Source organism: Homarus americanus, unplaced genomic scaffold (genome assembly GCF_018991925.1).
Source record: "Homarus americanus isolate GMGI-L3 unplaced genomic scaffold, GMGI_Hamer_2.0 scaffold57980, whole genome shotgun sequence".
Lineage (NCBI taxonomy): Eukaryota > Metazoa > Arthropoda > Malacostraca > Decapoda > Nephropidae > Homarus > Homarus americanus.
The window spans coordinates 22,969,342-22,986,785 of NW_024716703.1; the positions used below are offsets into that span (position 1 = coordinate 22,969,342).

At 43.3% G+C, this 17,444-nt stretch overlaps 1 long non-coding RNA gene across 1 annotated transcript in view; it reads left to right on the plus strand.

Annotated features, from left to right (window-relative positions):
- LOC121858336 overlaps positions 1 to 16,115 on the plus strand; it is a 78,928-nt gene extending 62,813 nt beyond the window's left edge. Inside the window, exon 3 of the long non-coding RNA XR_006087420.1 lies at positions 16,058 to 16,115. This is a non-coding gene — a long non-coding RNA (uncharacterized LOC121858336). The remainder of the gene's footprint in view (positions 1 to 16,057) is intronic.
- Positions 16,116 to 17,444: the final 1,329 nt, after the last annotated feature.

The window sequence follows — 17,444 nt, forward strand, 5'->3', positions numbered from 1 at the left end:
GGCGCGGCGGTAGGCCTGGGGAGGAGGAGGAGGAAGGTAATTTAGCAGGGAGCAGTGATCTGTCATACGGCCGTAATGGCCTCACGTAATGGCTGGCGGCACGGCACCCACCAAGACAGTCAGCCACTCACTTAGCCAGTCCATTAGTCAGTTAGTCGTTCTTCAGTCATTCCGGACAGTCAGTCAGTTTGTTTTACGTCAAGTATCTCGCTCGAGGAGTTTGTCAGTCAACAAGCTGTCAGCTTTACAGTCAACCAGTTCTTGTGCAACCGGTCATACCAGTTTCTGGGGAGGTTGAGGATTGTATTGTGTTTGTGTTGATGGTTTGTGTACCGTGTGGCCCGTTGTGGAGCCTTCGAGTGTATAGTGTAGTGTCTTATTGTACTGTGTGTTGTGCGTGTGCCTGATGCGTGCGCCTACATGTACAATTATACTGTATAAGCAGAGGTCCAAGGTTCTATTCCTTAATATATATATATATATATATATATATATATATATATATATATATATATATATATATATATATATATATAGAACGAGAAGGCTGGATGGGAGTTACCTCCTTGCGCGTCACCCCAATAATAGTGCACTTGTCAAAATAAATGAAGACATGTTTTTTGTGTAGGAAATCACGTACCTGATACCCTTAGACAAGGTCGTATATCATTATAGTTCCCTCTTTGACATTTGTTAAGTGGAGGGGATATAGTATTAACCGCTTGTCATGATTGTTTACTGAAGGGTGGAGGTTTGTTGTGCGTGGTCTCTTTTAACGTTTTCCATTGTGTACACCTGTGATATGTTCCATTGTTGCTGTTACCTGTGATTATGGTAAGCGTTGAGGGTTGCTGTGGACGAGTGGATACAGTTTTGGTCTCATTTCCCTGAGAACCTCCAGGTTACCCTGACTGTAACTAGGTACCTGACTTTGCAGTTATGGAAGTGAAGGCGGTCCAGTCCAGTGTCGGCCTCACTACCTTCTTGTGTACCGAAGGTTTATTGTGCTGTGCTCACACTGTCCCTAATGGACCGTCAGGCTTATGGGACCCACTTTCACTCGCATTAAACGTTATGTCACTGGACAGACTAGATTTATTCCGATGATAATTGTCGAGGTGAAGGTAGTTTATGTAGGTGTCGTTACAGTATATCTTATTAATAGATAAAATTCACTACTACGCTGGAATAATTATCTTCGTCAGGTTTAATTAAGTAGATATTAAGTCTTGGAGGTCTAGTTATATTTCGTACTGTAGGTTTGTAAACTGGATCACGTCAGCTGGTACTTAAGCCGTTTCTGTGGTGCTCTTGAGGGAGTCTCAGACGTTCTTACGTTAAGTTTTCATTGTAACTTGAGATATAAGAACGTGTCTAACCGGCTGACTTAGTGTTAAACACGGGAAATAACATCCACTATGGCCTTAGAATTACACGGATTCTTTACCCAAACATGATACGGCCCTCTTGAGGCCTGTTAGGGGACACAATGAACCCAGAGAATCATTGTGAATCCCGACACTGCCTTGTAAGAGCTGCTGTGAGCCCCCGTAAGTGACTGCAGGCGCTGGTGTTACTCAGGGATGGAGCTATAGGTGCATTACATTTGCCTTACACCCACGAACAGCTGATATAATTAAGAACAGGCTGTGTTTTATATTAGAAGTGAGTGTGTGGGGGAGTGGCGGTGTCTTATAAACAGGTTGCTGTGCGCTGTAAGTAAACACAAATTCAGTACTGACCTCCTGTTTGCTGAAAGAAAATGCCCCCATAGTTTAGGTTTACATAACGCTGTGTTGAGGATTTATTTTCGACATATAAAGAAAATTTTATTCTTATCGCGTAAGTCAGTTTGTTAAGTTGGACTCCATTTTTTAGTTTGATTATGATCTTCGCTATGAACCGGCAAAACCTAAGCCAAACGTAAGTAAATTCACTCCTAGTCGCCCAAGAAAAATCCCCCCCCTCCTCTTGGCTGGGTTTAATCTCCCCCTGTTTGTTTAGCTACTAGAGTGCCAAGTTATGTAACTCGCCAAGCGTCAAGTTCGTCACTTAGTGTTACCTCACAGAGATAACACCAAAGTACCCACCCACCCCGCCCCTCCCTCCCGTGTCCTCGCCTTCGATATAATAAGGTTATAGGTCATTTTAACGTCCCGTTATATTGTACGATTTTCGGGACCCTGGATACTGCAGCGTTGTGTGGTTATAATATTATGTGGAATATAATCAGTGGGATTTATCGCACCTGTCCGCTGTCGTTGATAAGGTCTGATAAGGTTGATGACGTTTATTTGTGAGAATCTGCACTAAATTTAGCCATTAGAGATAACCGATACCTTTAGTGTCACCATTGAATGTTGTCGTTTGGGACACGAAGGATTAATTGGCTACATTTAAACAGTCATGTTTCCGCTTTTCCTGATTTGACTGATTGGTGGTTTTAGTTCGAGGGATTTTTGAAGTGCGTCTTAACTCTGCCACTGGCAGATTCTTACCATTATTTTATAGCTGTACCAGTCTCTCTTACTTCCTCTGAATTAGATTGCAAATTATTACTCGCTGATTTTCTTCATGAGGAAAAAAAAAGTGTGTGTGTGTTTGTGTAGACAGTCAATAGACGGTATACCCGGCGGTATATAGATTGCTACTTGTTTGTAAAAAATAACTTACACGGAAAATAATTGTGTTAGCGACTCAGAAAAGACGGCCACTGGGCTGACTAACGCAGACAAAAAATAGATAAAGTGAGGGCGGGTGTGGGAGGCCAGCTGGGGTCTGGGAGGTGCTCGCTGGTATTTATTTTTTTAATTTATACTAAAGACTGCGCAGTCTCCTGAATTTGGGGAGGTAACAATTAAGATATTTACAGCGTGAAGCAGCTTTATGTTAGTCCAAGTTAAGAGATAATTGGTACTGTCTGATATTGTGGAGTGATATATTTTGTTGAGTGATATTGATGTAAAATACAAAGTTTGCCCTTCTCTCCTTACTTAAGTGAAAGTGTGTGTGTGTGTGTGTGTGTGTGTGTGTGTGTGTGTGTGTGTGTGTGTGTGTGTGTGTGTGTGTGTGTGTGTGTGTGTGTGTGTGTGGACAAAACAAAGTGAGGGAGAGACTGTCAGTAAGACATGCACACTCTTGCTCTATATTATATTCTGTGTTCGTGGTGAGCTGGTGAGGTTCAGCCCATGACGGGGCATAAGATCACACCATGATAACAGCACCAGTGATAACAACGCTTGGCTTTTCCTCCCACTCCGTCTGATAATGCCAAGCGCACGGCCGCCCGCCTCCACTCGTGTGTGTGTGTCCTCCACATGCTCACCCAACAACAGGTTACATGGTCGCATGTGTGTCTCGTATCTAGTGGATAACATGATTTAATGACATAAACAATACCCCACACGTATCTTAAGTCTTGATTATCACCACAGTAAGTAAGGCCTCAGTGATCATGTGTATCATCATACCTTCCTTGTCGGGTCGTCAACATGAGTACTTAACCAGTATGAGGTCAGTGTAGCCCATGAGTACTGTAGAATGGTGCCATGGCTGGTCCGAGGTCAGCTTAGCTTGTGACCACAGGAATGATACCAGTGTGGGGTCAGAGGTCAATGTGGCTCATGGCTACTAGAATCAAGTTATAGCAGGACACAGTTGTTCATGATGACGGTGGGACAGGTCAGAGGTCATCACTGGCACCTGAAGGTTGCTAACAGTATCGGTGATAGTGAAGGTGGGTAGGGCATGTTACACCTGCCGATATACACCCCATACGCAAAGTTCCATCTCTCATAATTTTTAATGTTGTTGGACTAGTCTATTTACTAACCTTGTTACGTGGTTAAAGACCTTCGTTGTTCTGGCGCAGTAATAAGATTATAACAGCAACAACTCCCAGTGGTGACTCACAGGAAATATCTTTTTATCTCTTATCAAGCTTTTCTTCTTCGACCTCCCCTCCCCGTTAACCCCCTCCCCGTTAACCCCCTCCCCCGTTAACCCTCCCCGTTAACCCCCCCCCCGTTAACCCCCCGTTAACCCCGTTAACCCCTGTTAACCCCCCGTTAACCCCCCCTGTTAACCCTCCCCTCCCCAGCAACTCATATCAACTGATAACATGGAGCTTTATAAACACTGTCGAGGCGGGGTTTGGCCAGGATGTGAATATTTATTTAGAGTTAGTTTCGGATCACGAGACAATTAGGCACCCAAGCTTCTTCAACTGATAATTAAATACCCCAACGTTAACCGAACCTAACCTAACCTAACCTAACTTAACCTAACCTAACCCCCAGGTGGAATAAGTTGGGGGTGCCTTATCTTCACACGTTCGTCATTGTGTCTATTACCTGAGTTATGAAGAATCCTAACGTAAGAATTCACTCGGGTTCAGCAGTTTTGAGCTTGTTGCTGTTGGTTTATATTAGTTATTAACCGTATCCTATGTTTTACTGTGTTATTATGTAGGTTGTATCACTCATTACGCCTCATATTATACCATTCTCCCGTACCATTGTGTAGATACTGTTAATACCGTTTCCTTTTTTCGGTTTATTTTTTATTTTTTGAACGTCACTCCTTCGTATTTAAACTATTTTAATTAAAGCTTTAATGCAAATTACTTTGATCTAACACGTCCAGATAGTTGCCATTGTTGTTGAGGCCCCGACACCAGTTGTGGGAGGTCAGGTGTTCAGTAATTAGTAATTCCCTTTAGTAACCTTTAGCAGCCATTTTTGGATATCTGAGACAGATCTATGATTGTGGTTCAGACATGTCAAATATTTTCATGTAGCTGAACCGGAAAGAATTCATGATGAGAAAGGCTGGAGTAACGTGAGTCTCGGGTACAATAGATATTACCTTACTACTATTGGCTTGTCAGTTGATCTCCACGGACACTTTATTGCCCGTAAGAAGTACCCAGGGTTCGAGCGATGTATTCAGGGGGCTAGAGCAGAGAATTTGAAGGATGGTTCCAGGAAGGCCTTTGGTCCCGGATACGTCAAGTAGGAAGGGATCGCCTGAGATCTGGCTGACGTATTCCATAACCCTCGAGGACCCAGCCAACCCTCTTTACAATGGAGGCCGCGAGTACCTTTGTTACTGGTATAAATATATAAAGTTCAGTGTCCGGGGTGAAGGGCGGGGGAGGGTCTGTAGGGATGGATATATCTCATGATGGAAATAGCCAATTGATGTTCTGGAAAAAAACCTGATGGATATCATTTTTGTTTAAGCTTGGTTGTATGGGGCCGAAGAGTCGCTATTCTGCTGCCTGTGTTGTTTTTGTGTGAGGTAGAGTATACGCGAGGGCTAAATATAGTTCCAGTCTATATTATTATTATTATTATTATTATTATTATTATTATTATTATTATTATTATTATTATTTTTATTATTATTATTATTATTATTATTATTATTATTATTATTATTATTATTATTTTTATTATTATTATTATTATTATTATTATTATTATTATTATTATTATTATTATTATTATTATTATTATTATTATTATTATTCACCCTTTCACGCAAACATTTAAAAGTGAAATCTAATTCTTTCAGTTGAAGGCCAAATAATCTAAACCTTGGTCCAACACTGCCACACACCATAGTATTATTATGTATTTATAGGGTCAAACACCCCAAAGCGTATATTCTCAACTGGTGTCGGGACATATATAGATGAGAGTACGCTGCTATAAGCCACACACAGTGGTGCCATTTTTACAGGGTTCAAAGATCACCAAAAATCCTTAATTTGTGGTACTTGCTCTCATTTTTTTTCTTGGATCAACTGATTATATCAACTCGACCAATTCGTGGTTATTATTACTATTCATTGGTTGTGTTTTGTCTGTTAGTACTAGTCCACAATTATGAATAGATTATTATAAAGTCCTATTACTGATTGACTTAGACAGCAGCGAAGCGCCAGTAAATTTGGCTCAAAATGGATGAACATCTAAGGTCAAAAGTGAACAAACATGTTCAGTACTAAGGGAGGGGGTGGGGATTTATTGCTTCTGACTGTACAGTGCAGGCAAAATTTCGTGAACACTTGACAATATCTGGCATCTACTTCTGAGTCATACGTATGGTTAGTTTTATCTAATAACGCTGCTTTTCATCGCATATTATGCGTCACCAGCCTGGTCGTCTTCTCTCAACTCTACCCAACAACGTCAGCTAGAGAAGGTACAGAAGAGGGCCTGCAGAATCATGCTCGGCGCAGACTACTCCTGCTACAACAACGCTCGCTCAACCCTGGAAATGTCATCCCTCAGTGACCTCCACCACCACGCACTAGCAGGATTTGGCAGTGAACTACTGCACCATCTTCGTCATCGCCACCTACTGCCACCGGCAGTTCCCCGCCCACCTCGTGCAGTCCGCCACTGCAACAAAATCCAGCCGCCAAGATATAAGAACAGCACCATCCCATCTATTGGTAAAATAATAAACGGCTCCTGATTTATGCACTGTACAGCCCTGTAAATGTATTCAACGTATATTATTATGTCTAAATCACATCTAAGTTTGTATATTTTCAGTCAGCGGCTGCAACTCTATTAATAAACCGTTTATTATTATTATTATTATTATTTTACACACACACACACACGCTCACACACAAAATACAATACGTTAAAATTGCAATTCCTCGTCTAATGATCCTCAAGTACTTATAGGCCAGACAATGGCAAATGTCCAGGGAAGGAGAAATGAAGCCACCCTCACCCTCTCCTTCAACCATCTCACATCTGGGATACACACTCCGCACATCGTGAGACCTTCGATGAACACTGGGTGAATCTTAAATTTAAAGATAACTGCACACTGCGCCATTACGACGCAGTTAGTGGAGATGCCAGCCGCCATTGTAAAGAGTACAGTATATACCTCTGATTCGCTCTCAACAGATTGTGTATGTACAAGACTGCACCTGAAAGTATCTGTATCTGGACAACCTGGAGACTGACCGCCTTACATGTAAACACTGTAGGTGACCCGACTCACTACATCCTGGCATGGTCCGAAACTCCTCCTACAGGTCCCCGTCCACCAGCATCACGTCGTCGTCCCTCCAAGACCAAATAACACTCTTACGTACAGTCCTGGCACTTGACATTATTAGGAACCTACCACGCTTCGCTGTAAGCATATAAACCTTCGCAAGGAATCCTTACTGCACTACATACAACTTGCTAATGCAACCCCTCAGGCACTCTCGCCCAATCATCTAAGTATAAGAAGGCAAGCATGAACTCGCTCATGTTTCCCAGCTTGGCGCCTGTAATGCTTTTGCGCCTCATCTTGCACAGGGTGGAAAAAGGTGCCACGCACTTGGGTGGGGCAAATTCGAATCCATCGTTATAAAATTTCATGAAATTTTCACAGCTAAATGTAAATCACTTGAGCGACCATCACAAACACCACTGATGAGAGATTAAGGTCAAAGGTCATTGCTGTGCCTGTTATCTTTACCCATGTGTTACTCATGAAACAGCGGCTGCCTTACTCCGCTAAACTCTATCGGCCAAAGGTTACCAGAAAGGTTATTACGCATATTTTTTTTTTGTGTATGTGAAACACGAGTCGAAGAAACTGAAGAAATAAGGAATGTAGTCACCTGGTGAGTTTGTGATATTAAAAGTGGGAAGTTTAAAAGGTAAAGTCTTAAATGTGTACTTTCACGATAAAAGAGTCACACAGGTGGGGAGCTTTCAAAGGGCGCGTGTTATTGTGTGTTTAGCTGGTAAGGCGTGTAGAAGGAACCATGAAAGAGGGTCCTGAAGGTGAGGGTGTCCTGGGAGCGACCAGCAAGAACGGAGGATACAGTAAATATATCCTGATAGTATGACAGTTCTCTGACTTGAGTGGTGATATTGGCCCAAGTGGAACCGTGACATGGCAGAACATCTAAACGTAGGCTATCATAACAGCGGATTGAGTCATGTTCATCAACCAAGTGCGACGAAGAAGTCTAAGGAGAGGGAGACAGACGTAAATGTGAACTAGGAAAAAAAAAAGATAATCTGGGAAAATGGAGAAGGGAGTAGTAGTGGAAGGACGAAGCTAATGAGAGGACATTTAGGGAATCAGGGAACCGATGACGCGGGAAAAAAGGATTTCAAGAAAAGGAAAGTCGATGAGGCGCAGGGGCACAAGGATTGAAGGATTTGTGAAGATAGCGAGGATTGGAAGGGGTGCTTTTCCGGGGTTGGGCTTGGGAGGTTGTCGGGGTTCTCCTAGGGTTATGTGCTGAGAGAGAGAGAGAGAGAGAGAGAGAGAGAGAGAGAGAGAGTCAAGGCCAAGGACGAAGGGTGGACGGCTGGTAATTTTGGACAGATTATTACCCCGTCACCTCTTATGATTGTGTAGTAAGTGACTTGACTATATTTTATGCTTTCCCCCTCCAGCTTCCACACTACTAGTCCTCCCAGCCACCCTGCACACCACCTCCCCTGCCACCCTCTGCAGTAGCTTCCCCTGCCACAGCCCAAACACGCCCCCCCTTGCTGCCCTGTAAACTAGCCCCCCCGCTGCATTACGCACTAAGCCCCTCTGCCACCCTCCACACTAGCCTTCCCTCCACACTAGCCTTCCCTCCACACTAGCCTTCCCTCCACACTCGCCTTCCCTCCTACCTTCCATAGTGGCCCTCCCGCCTACCCTCAACTAGCCTTCCCTCCTACCCTCCACACTAACCTTCCTCCTACCCTCTACACTACCCTTCCCTCCTACCCTCCAGTATCGGGAGTACAGTGTATTGAGGATGAGCGTGTTGTCAGTACCCTCCACACCACAGCTGCAGCAGGCCTGTTGTACTGTTGCTTACTCCTCGGGCCGTGTTGCCACATGTAACCTAGTGAGTGAGGCGGTTGTGTTTTGTGGCATAGTGACCACTGCCGCACTCTCAACACGAACCTGGTTAACGGGGAGGATCATAATGTTGGTGAAATTGCAGCCAAGGGGAGAGCTGGTGGTGGATGTGGTCGTGCGGTCGCTCGCTCTGCTTAGCAACTGTGCACTCGACCGAAAATTGCAGCGTATGAGTGACTTCAACTATACGGTGCTGTGTGATCCCTCTTGAACCCGACGTATGCAACACAGAGGCCGATGTTACTCATTTCGTATACAGTCATTTATCGGAGGGAAGTATGGGATTGGACTGCAGATATGGGGAGTAAACAAACAACTAGAGGGAAACTTGAATTGGAGACAGGTGGTTGTTGCAGCGGGGTTACAAAAAGAGAGGCGCGTGAGGTCTCTTTATGTCAGCTGTGTCTTAATTCGAACTTGTGGCAGGTAGTGTAGCAGAAGTAAAGGTGCAAGCGACTGTTGTACAGGCCAGAGGTTATTACTGAGCCAAAAATTGACTGTTTAGAGTGAAAGATGATTTGTAACATTGGGTGTGTTAGCGGGGTTGAGCCGGCTTTTGGCAGGGGCCCAGGAAGGGGAGGCTCTTGCATCCTCTCTGTTTAGTTGTTGTGGTGCAGACTACACTAAAGATAGCCCAGCTTTTTATAGCGTATTTTGATCCAGCTTTTGCTTGGGATAACAAGAACCAACTGGTCAACGTGCAATATAGTTTATGCAGTTGAAGTAGATGTTACCCGTGAGGAAGGAAGCGACTGGCCGGCGACTGATGTGATGAGTGCATTCCCGGTACCGGTGCCAAGGTTGAGAATTTGAATGCACGAGCACCCCTTGCAGTTATTAAGTTCCACCCACTCACTCACCCACGGAGCAGCAGGCCGCGAAATATAAATGAGGCGCGGGAGGAGCAGGAAGAAGATACTGGGGGGACAGCAACAATGTATCCTATCCTGCAGGACCAGATGGCGGCAGCCCCAGTGCCCTTCTTGAAACATCCTGTTCCCATGGTTCTGACATCCACCTGTTCTTACCCACTTCCCTGACTCCCATCTGCATTTGCTCCACGCGGAACAGCTACGAACATGAGATAAAATAGCGTACGGGTGTGGTGGAGGTGGTGGCGCGGGGTCCATGGTGCAGGTCACGTGAGGCGAGGACCACGTGATATGTTGTTGCTCGGGTGGTCCGGGGTGAGTCCTCCTCCTCCACCTACTCACCAGCCAGCCTGGGGTCCGCCACCTGCCCCCGCCCAGGCTGCGCCTCATAACTTTCCGTGATTGTTAGGTGGGGTGGGAGAGTGGCTGAACATGTTTAATGGTTGGAGTTATTTACAGGTTAGACATACAATATTCAGTGATTACATTTATTGGTTGGACATGCGTAATGATACCTTTGTATAGGATGCATACATTGCATTTAGCACTATATTGGTTGGACATTAATGGTTGCACTGTATTGGTTGGACATGCTTGATGGTTACACTGTAATGGTTGGGCATGTTTAATAGTTGCACTGTATTAGTCGGACACGCGGAATGTTTGGTTTATCGTGTTGGGACATGTGCCGCGATTGGTTTATCTCAATTGGACGTGCGTAATGATGGCTTTATGTCGGTTGGCTGTGTTAACCGGTTGGTTTATCTCTCCCTGGCCTGGTGGAGTTTAATGTACTCGTTAGTTATGTAATAGTTGAGGTAATGTTTGTGGTGTGTCAGTCAGTGGCTTGGTTTCTCTACCATTGAGGTTGTGACTGTACTGTGTATCTTAACACACACTCTCTCTCTCTCTCTCAATTCAAACAGGATTCGGTGTGATACAAATCTTCACACACACACACACACACATCTGTGAGGGAATTACTACACCACGTGAGGCCCCGCATAACACCATCTGGGAGGGAGTTACTACACTACGTGTTTGCTGTTCAACACCTACAATAATCTGTATGTTCACTGTATGTTCCTTTACCTTTCTCTAATGAAGGCTTTTGTTAAACCACCAATGTATGTAATAAGTCATTTATGCCCAATGTATATTTTCAGCCTTCGGGCTGCAGAACTTTTTCAATAAACCGTTAATTATTATTATTAGTAGTATTTACACACACACACACACACACACATATATATATATATATATATATATATATATATATATATATATATATATATATATATATATATATATATATATATATATATATATATATATATATATATATATATATATATATATGTGTGTGTCGTTTCTCACAGACCATGACAAGTGGTAGCGTGAAGTTTTTACTTGCGATGCCGTGTGACGTGACTTGTACATCTTCATAGTGTAGCCACGGCTGTCTCAAAAAAAAAACATGGCAGAATTTTGTCTGCTTCAGCGCTGCACGCGATGGCGGCCCAAGTGTTCACTTCTGTAATCTCGGTACCATGTTTTCGTTGCACAGTAGTAGTAAGATGGTTAAGTACCCTAACGCTACATTAGGGGTTAGGTTGTTAGATGGGTGAGGTTAATTTAGGTTTGTTTAGATTTTTGTATATCCCTTAGTCTTCTTATATTTTCTGTCATCCTCAAATTAACCTTTCTTTCTTTTTATTTTTTTTGCTTCTTTAACTAATGTTACTAATTCCTCCCTGTTTCATTTCCATGCTTATCTCCGGTACTTTCTTTGTTTCAGATTCCTACTCAATTCCCCTCTCATTATTCCCTTTTCTCTTATTCCTTCAATTGTTTACCCAATCCTCTCTTCTGATTCTTGGCAGGTTGTTGACCGTCACTTGCACAGCGCGTGTCCCGTGACACACTATGTCAGCTGAGTGTGTGTTGTGTTATATAATCAGCACCACACACACACACACACACACTGGCCTAAATACTACTCGCCCTCACGCTGGCCTCACCAATCATAGTGTGTCACTCACAGCTGTGCTTTCACTAAGGGATCTTCTGTTTTTGGCAAATTTAGTCAGCCCAGTTACACCTTTCCTGATCTGATTGGTGGAGGTTTTCAATGCATTATGAACGTGTTTATAGCTGCCATTTAACACAACTAATGACCCTCCAATATATATATATATATATATATATATATATATATATATATATATATATATATATAATTTCTGATGAATTGAATGACACTTTAAGTGACCTCTTGACATGTGTTTGGGTGGCAGCAGTTATCCATCAGCCTGGCTTGCTCTTCATATTTTTATCTGGCAGTGGGTAGTGACTGACGTGCATGTTAGTGGCATTCATCATTTTTAACGATTTTTTTCAGGTTTGCATCATGATGACCTTCTTCCTGTCAGTGCTGTTTGTTGCCTCTTGACGATTATAAATAATGGATGATTTTTAAATACCGTACCTCCACTGACATATGACCCCTTGTCCATGATGGGATATACTGTGTGTGTGTGTGTGTGTGTGTGTGTGTGTGTGTGTGTGTGTGTGTGTGTCACATTTGTCCCTCGTCACGATGAAGGTAACCACAAAGGAATAAAAATAGTAACTGTCTGTTCGTCCGTCCGTCACAGTACCTTGCAGGTAATATTGTAACCAGTACTGATAAGAACCTTTGAATTTCAGCATTGTCTGTACTGTTTTAATGATATGAATAAAATGCAGCATATTGCGAAATTTAATTCACACACTGCAAAATATCAATAAATTAAATGCTAAAATGACCAGCCTGGAGTCAGTCTTGCCCAATACATTTGGAAGTGCCTTAAAACATGTAAAGATCTCTGTGTTAAATATTTGGTCTGAAGACACCCTGTTGCACCCAAGACAGTATAATAATATTCTCTGCATCATCATCATCATCATCATCATCATCATCATCATCAATTTATGTACTGTAGGTGCATGACGAGGTGCGTGTGTTGTGGGGGTGATGTAGGGAGCAGCGTGTTGGTGTAGAGAGCGGCATCTGGCAGCAGGTTCCCAGGGAGCATCGTGTGATTACCCGGCCTAATGAGTGGTTAGGCTGGGTAATGGTTATTAGCCGGGCCGGGAGTAATGGCCGGGTGTGACACGTCCCAGACCAGCCACCCTCCACTTGCCTGCTCCAGATAACTGCCTGGGAGGTGGTGCGTAGGAGATCTGGGTGTTGGTGGTGCGTAGGAGACATCGGTTTTGGTGATAGTTAAAAGTACTAAAAATAAATGCTTGGTAATGGTGATAGCGGTAATGGTGGTTGTCAATGGTTACTGGGTAATGATGGTTGTCAATGGTTACTGGGTAATGGTGATATACCGTTGGTAATGGTCAGTTGCTGGGCAGTGGTGGTAAGTTTTGATGGTGGTTGTTTTTGCCAGGGTGTGATTGTTGTTACCATGGAGTGTTTATTGGTGATGGTGGCTGTTACCAGGGGGTGGTGGTTGTAGTTTGAGGCTTGTCTCAGACCTCAAAGGGCGAAACGCGTCTGGTGAGAATACACAGAGGTTATTTTTCGGGTATTAGGACTCGGGGCTTTACATTATGGGCTCAGGGCTTCACCTTGTAGGCTCTTTGACTTCATCCTGTAGGCTCTTGGCTTTATCTTGTATGGGCTCAGGGCTTCACATTGTAACAAATTCAAGGTTTCATCTTGTAATACACTCAGGGGGTTCTTTATACACTCGGGGCTTCACTAGCTTCACTACACTCAGAGCTTCACTATACACGGGGCTTCAGGGTATAAACTAAGGTCTTCATCTTGTAATACACTCAGGGGTTCACCTTATACACTCAGTGCTACACGGTACACTCAATGGGGGCGTTTCGGCGGGGTAAGGAGAGAGAGAGAGAGAGAGAGAGAGAGAGAGAGAGAGAGAGAGAGAGAGAGAGAGAGAGAGAGAGAGAGAGAGAGAGAGAGAGAGAGAGCTGTGCGACATCAATTTGAGAATGAACCATTACGTATATTCCTGTGTGCTGTTGATGGGGCAGGTGTTTTATGTGGCTTCCGTCGGGCCGTGACAGGTATCTTGTGTGTGTGTGTGTGTCCGGCGCTCCCTCCTTCCCTCCACTCTCACCCCCATCAGGAGGCTCTCTCACGACCACCAACACCACTTCCCTGTTTATCCCCTTACTTCATCCTCACCTACATATTATTTGGTTTTCATCTACTCCTGTATTCTCTTCCCTACTCTCCATATACAGTATACTCCTACTTATATAAATACACTAATAGACTTTTTTCTTCAGCCACCACAAAGAGTAACAACACGATCCGGGGTAAATAGCTGAAGTAGGTTTGAGAATCTCGCCTCTCCTGCCAGTAACTTAATAATGGAGACGGCGGATGTGACGCATGACCACTTTTAAGTTCATTAAGCGCAGCCATCGCCTTCATAATTACACGCCATTATTGCCCTCCTTGAGCACTGGTCGAGGCTCATTGCTCTCATACTTCACCATTAATAAACAAATGGGTATTTTAGTAGCTTTTAGTTTATGGGAGATTAATCCTCTTCCACCCTCCCCCCTTTCTCCTCTCCCCTTCCTCCTCTCCCCACACCTTTGAGGGTCTTATGCCCCTTCAACAATCTTATTAAAACTGGGAGAGGAAGAAATATGATGATAAAGATGAATTTGTCTTAAAAAACAAACATTCTGTATATGTAATCCTAGCATTTACGTGTAATATGTATTGTTACCTGTAATATTGATTAAGGTTTACAGGTGAGCGAGGGCTGGGAATAACACGCCATTGTATATTATAAACAGACACACACTATTGCGTCATCACCACACCTTGAAATACCCAAGTTGAAATATTACAACATCGACCTTCAACGCATATGTTACTCTGGGGATCTGATGTTGATGTTAATTAACCCTAAACATTATGTGGTCATGCAATAGAGTCCAGGTAACCAGACATGCGAGGTCATGCATACGTGGATGGGTACACCTGAGTAGACCAACGTTGTGGTGCTCAACTATCACATGCGTCAGTAATACATCTTGCAGTAACAGACAACCGGGGAATCATGTTTGAATCTTAATGTCGTAATGTCTCGTCGCTTGTCTGCTCCATCGTATGTTTTTAGGAATAGAAACTGACTCGAGTAGGTGTGTGTTTTTTTCGTATATTTCAGGTTAGGTTAGGTTAGGTTAGGTTAGGTTAGGTTAGGTTAGGTTAGGTTAGGTTAGATTAGATTAGATTATGGCGTCAGGAAGGACTGTATTGATTATAGTGATTATATAAAAGTGTAAAGGATGATGTTTCGGTGTGATTTATCCAAGTGTAATGGTGATTTATTGTAATTAATGTACAGTTCGTGGGTGTAGGCATTTGGATATTTTATACGTGATTGACATAGGTGTAAAGGATATGTATGGCGATAAATTTAATTGCATTTTACATTTTACAACGAGTAATTAAAGTGTAATGGATATTTATGTTTTGTGTTTATTAATTAATTGCTTAGGATATTATTTTGTGATTTATTTAAGTTAAAAGAAAGCTGTGTGCAGTAGTGTTTTAAGTGCAATGGATTTATAGTCTGTACTGAGTTTTAAAGGTTTAAGCAAGATTCTACAGTGAATAAAGTAGTTATTAGCAACTTTCAATTATATTTACCTTTTTTCTTGAGTAAGAAACGTCAAGGGTTGGCACTTGAAGTCGAGAGTGAAATTCGAGTATGAAGAATACGGGGATCAGCTGGCAGGTGCAGGGCGGGGTACTGTGACTGTCCCGTACTTGTGCACCCTCTAGTGAGGTCACTGGTACAAGCCACTGTTGTATTCTCAGCGTCAATATTCACTATACATGTGTGCGTCTGGTTGTATTCATTGAGTGTTATTTTTTATAGTTAATTTTTACAAGTATAGCTGAAGTATTGTGCGTCAATATCCTATATGGATGAGTGAAATAAATAACTAGGTACTGCCATTAATATGAGATCGTTGGGAAGTTTCAAATATACTGTAGGTAGGACAGATATATGAGTTATAAATGTTGAATGTAAACAATGATGCTTAATGTGGACCAATAGGCTTACTGGAGTTTCATAACACCAGCCTGGATCTTTATTTTCCATTTAGTAACATCAGTGTGAGAGGTTGTGTAGTAAGTTCCCACATAGTAAATATTTTATAGATATACTCACTAAGTGTATTGTAATCCTTCCACTCCAGGGGATAGCAACTAATGTTTTCTTTCTTCTCTTTCTCCCCAGGTAAGCTTGTGAAGTTGTGATGACAGGGCGTGTGGTGCCTACCTCATGGCTCAGAGGTGAGAGGATTATGTCATGTATGATGGTGTAGTTCATGTTTTTCACCATTTTTAATTGGTTTGTATCTTTCTCGAGTGTGTCGTGTTGCTGGGTGGGGTCCAGCCAACCCTCTCTGGCTTGAAGTTTTTAATATGAACCATTGATGTTTCCCCTTTGCTTCCGGCTCTGGCTGTCGGGGTAGGTCCTCCACGTGTGATTTACTATAACACACAAATTTCCCGACTTGTTTCGCCTTCCCCTCTCCCCTTACCTCGTTCTCTCTCCCGTAAATGATTTCCTCCTTTGATACCACTTAACCCCTGACACACTACTGCTCTCCCCGTCCCATCTCCCTTCCTCGCAGAACCTCCTCTCTCGCACAACAAATATTTATATAGTATTCGGTGCAGTTTGTGGTGGTGGGGAGTCAAAGTGGCCACGAATTAAAAGAGGGAGTTGTTGGTGATGCCGCCGCTGGGGTGTGTGTGTGTGTGTGTGTGTTGGTGCGTCGTGTTGTGTTGTCTGTGAGTTACGGGTTGGCCTCGGTTATCCACAGTACAGTATTTAGCGGCCATCATCAGGACTGTTTGTGGTGTTGGTTTAGTGAGCGATGATGGGTGTTTGGTTTGGTGAACGTGTTTACCGTTCATTGCTTGCTGTGATCGTTGATAGTAAATATTGTTTCCGTATAAATAAACGTAGTCTTTGAGTTGTTTGTGGAAGTGTGTGTGTGTGTGTGTGTGTGTGTGTGTGTAGATTTTATTAATTAGCTCTTCTTCTAGGCTTCCGTTTCGGCTTCGTTAAACATGGCATCGTTGGATTCACTTTTTCTCTTAAAAGGACCTTCCGTTTGTGATAGATGGCAGTCGTTAATTCCTCGTTTTGCCACTACAGCCATAAAAGGGAGGAGGCGGCGGCACACGACACTCGCCCTGACACACTCCTGGTCCCTGTGTCGCCTGTTTGGCATGGTGAATACGACAACCACCGCGACAGTATCTAATTGTTATCGGGGCGTCGCGAGCTGGGTCGATAAGTAGGGAAGTTGTGTTGATATGAGCCAGGTGTATCGACCAACTAACTGTAGCTGTCAGGAGGGGAGGTGGGAGTAATGGTTGGTATGGTTGTGGGGGTGAGGTTGGTAGTGGTGGTTGTGTTGTGGGAGGTACTGGTGGTTATTTGTGGTTGTGGTGTAGGGGTGTGGTTGTGAGGTTGGAAATGGTGGTTGATACCGATGGTTGTGTAATGAGTGGTAGTACTGGTACTTATTTGTGGTTGAAGTGGAGGGGTGTGGTTGTGAGGTGAAGTGGCTGTGAGGTTGATAGTCGTGGGTAAAAATGACTGTGGTAGT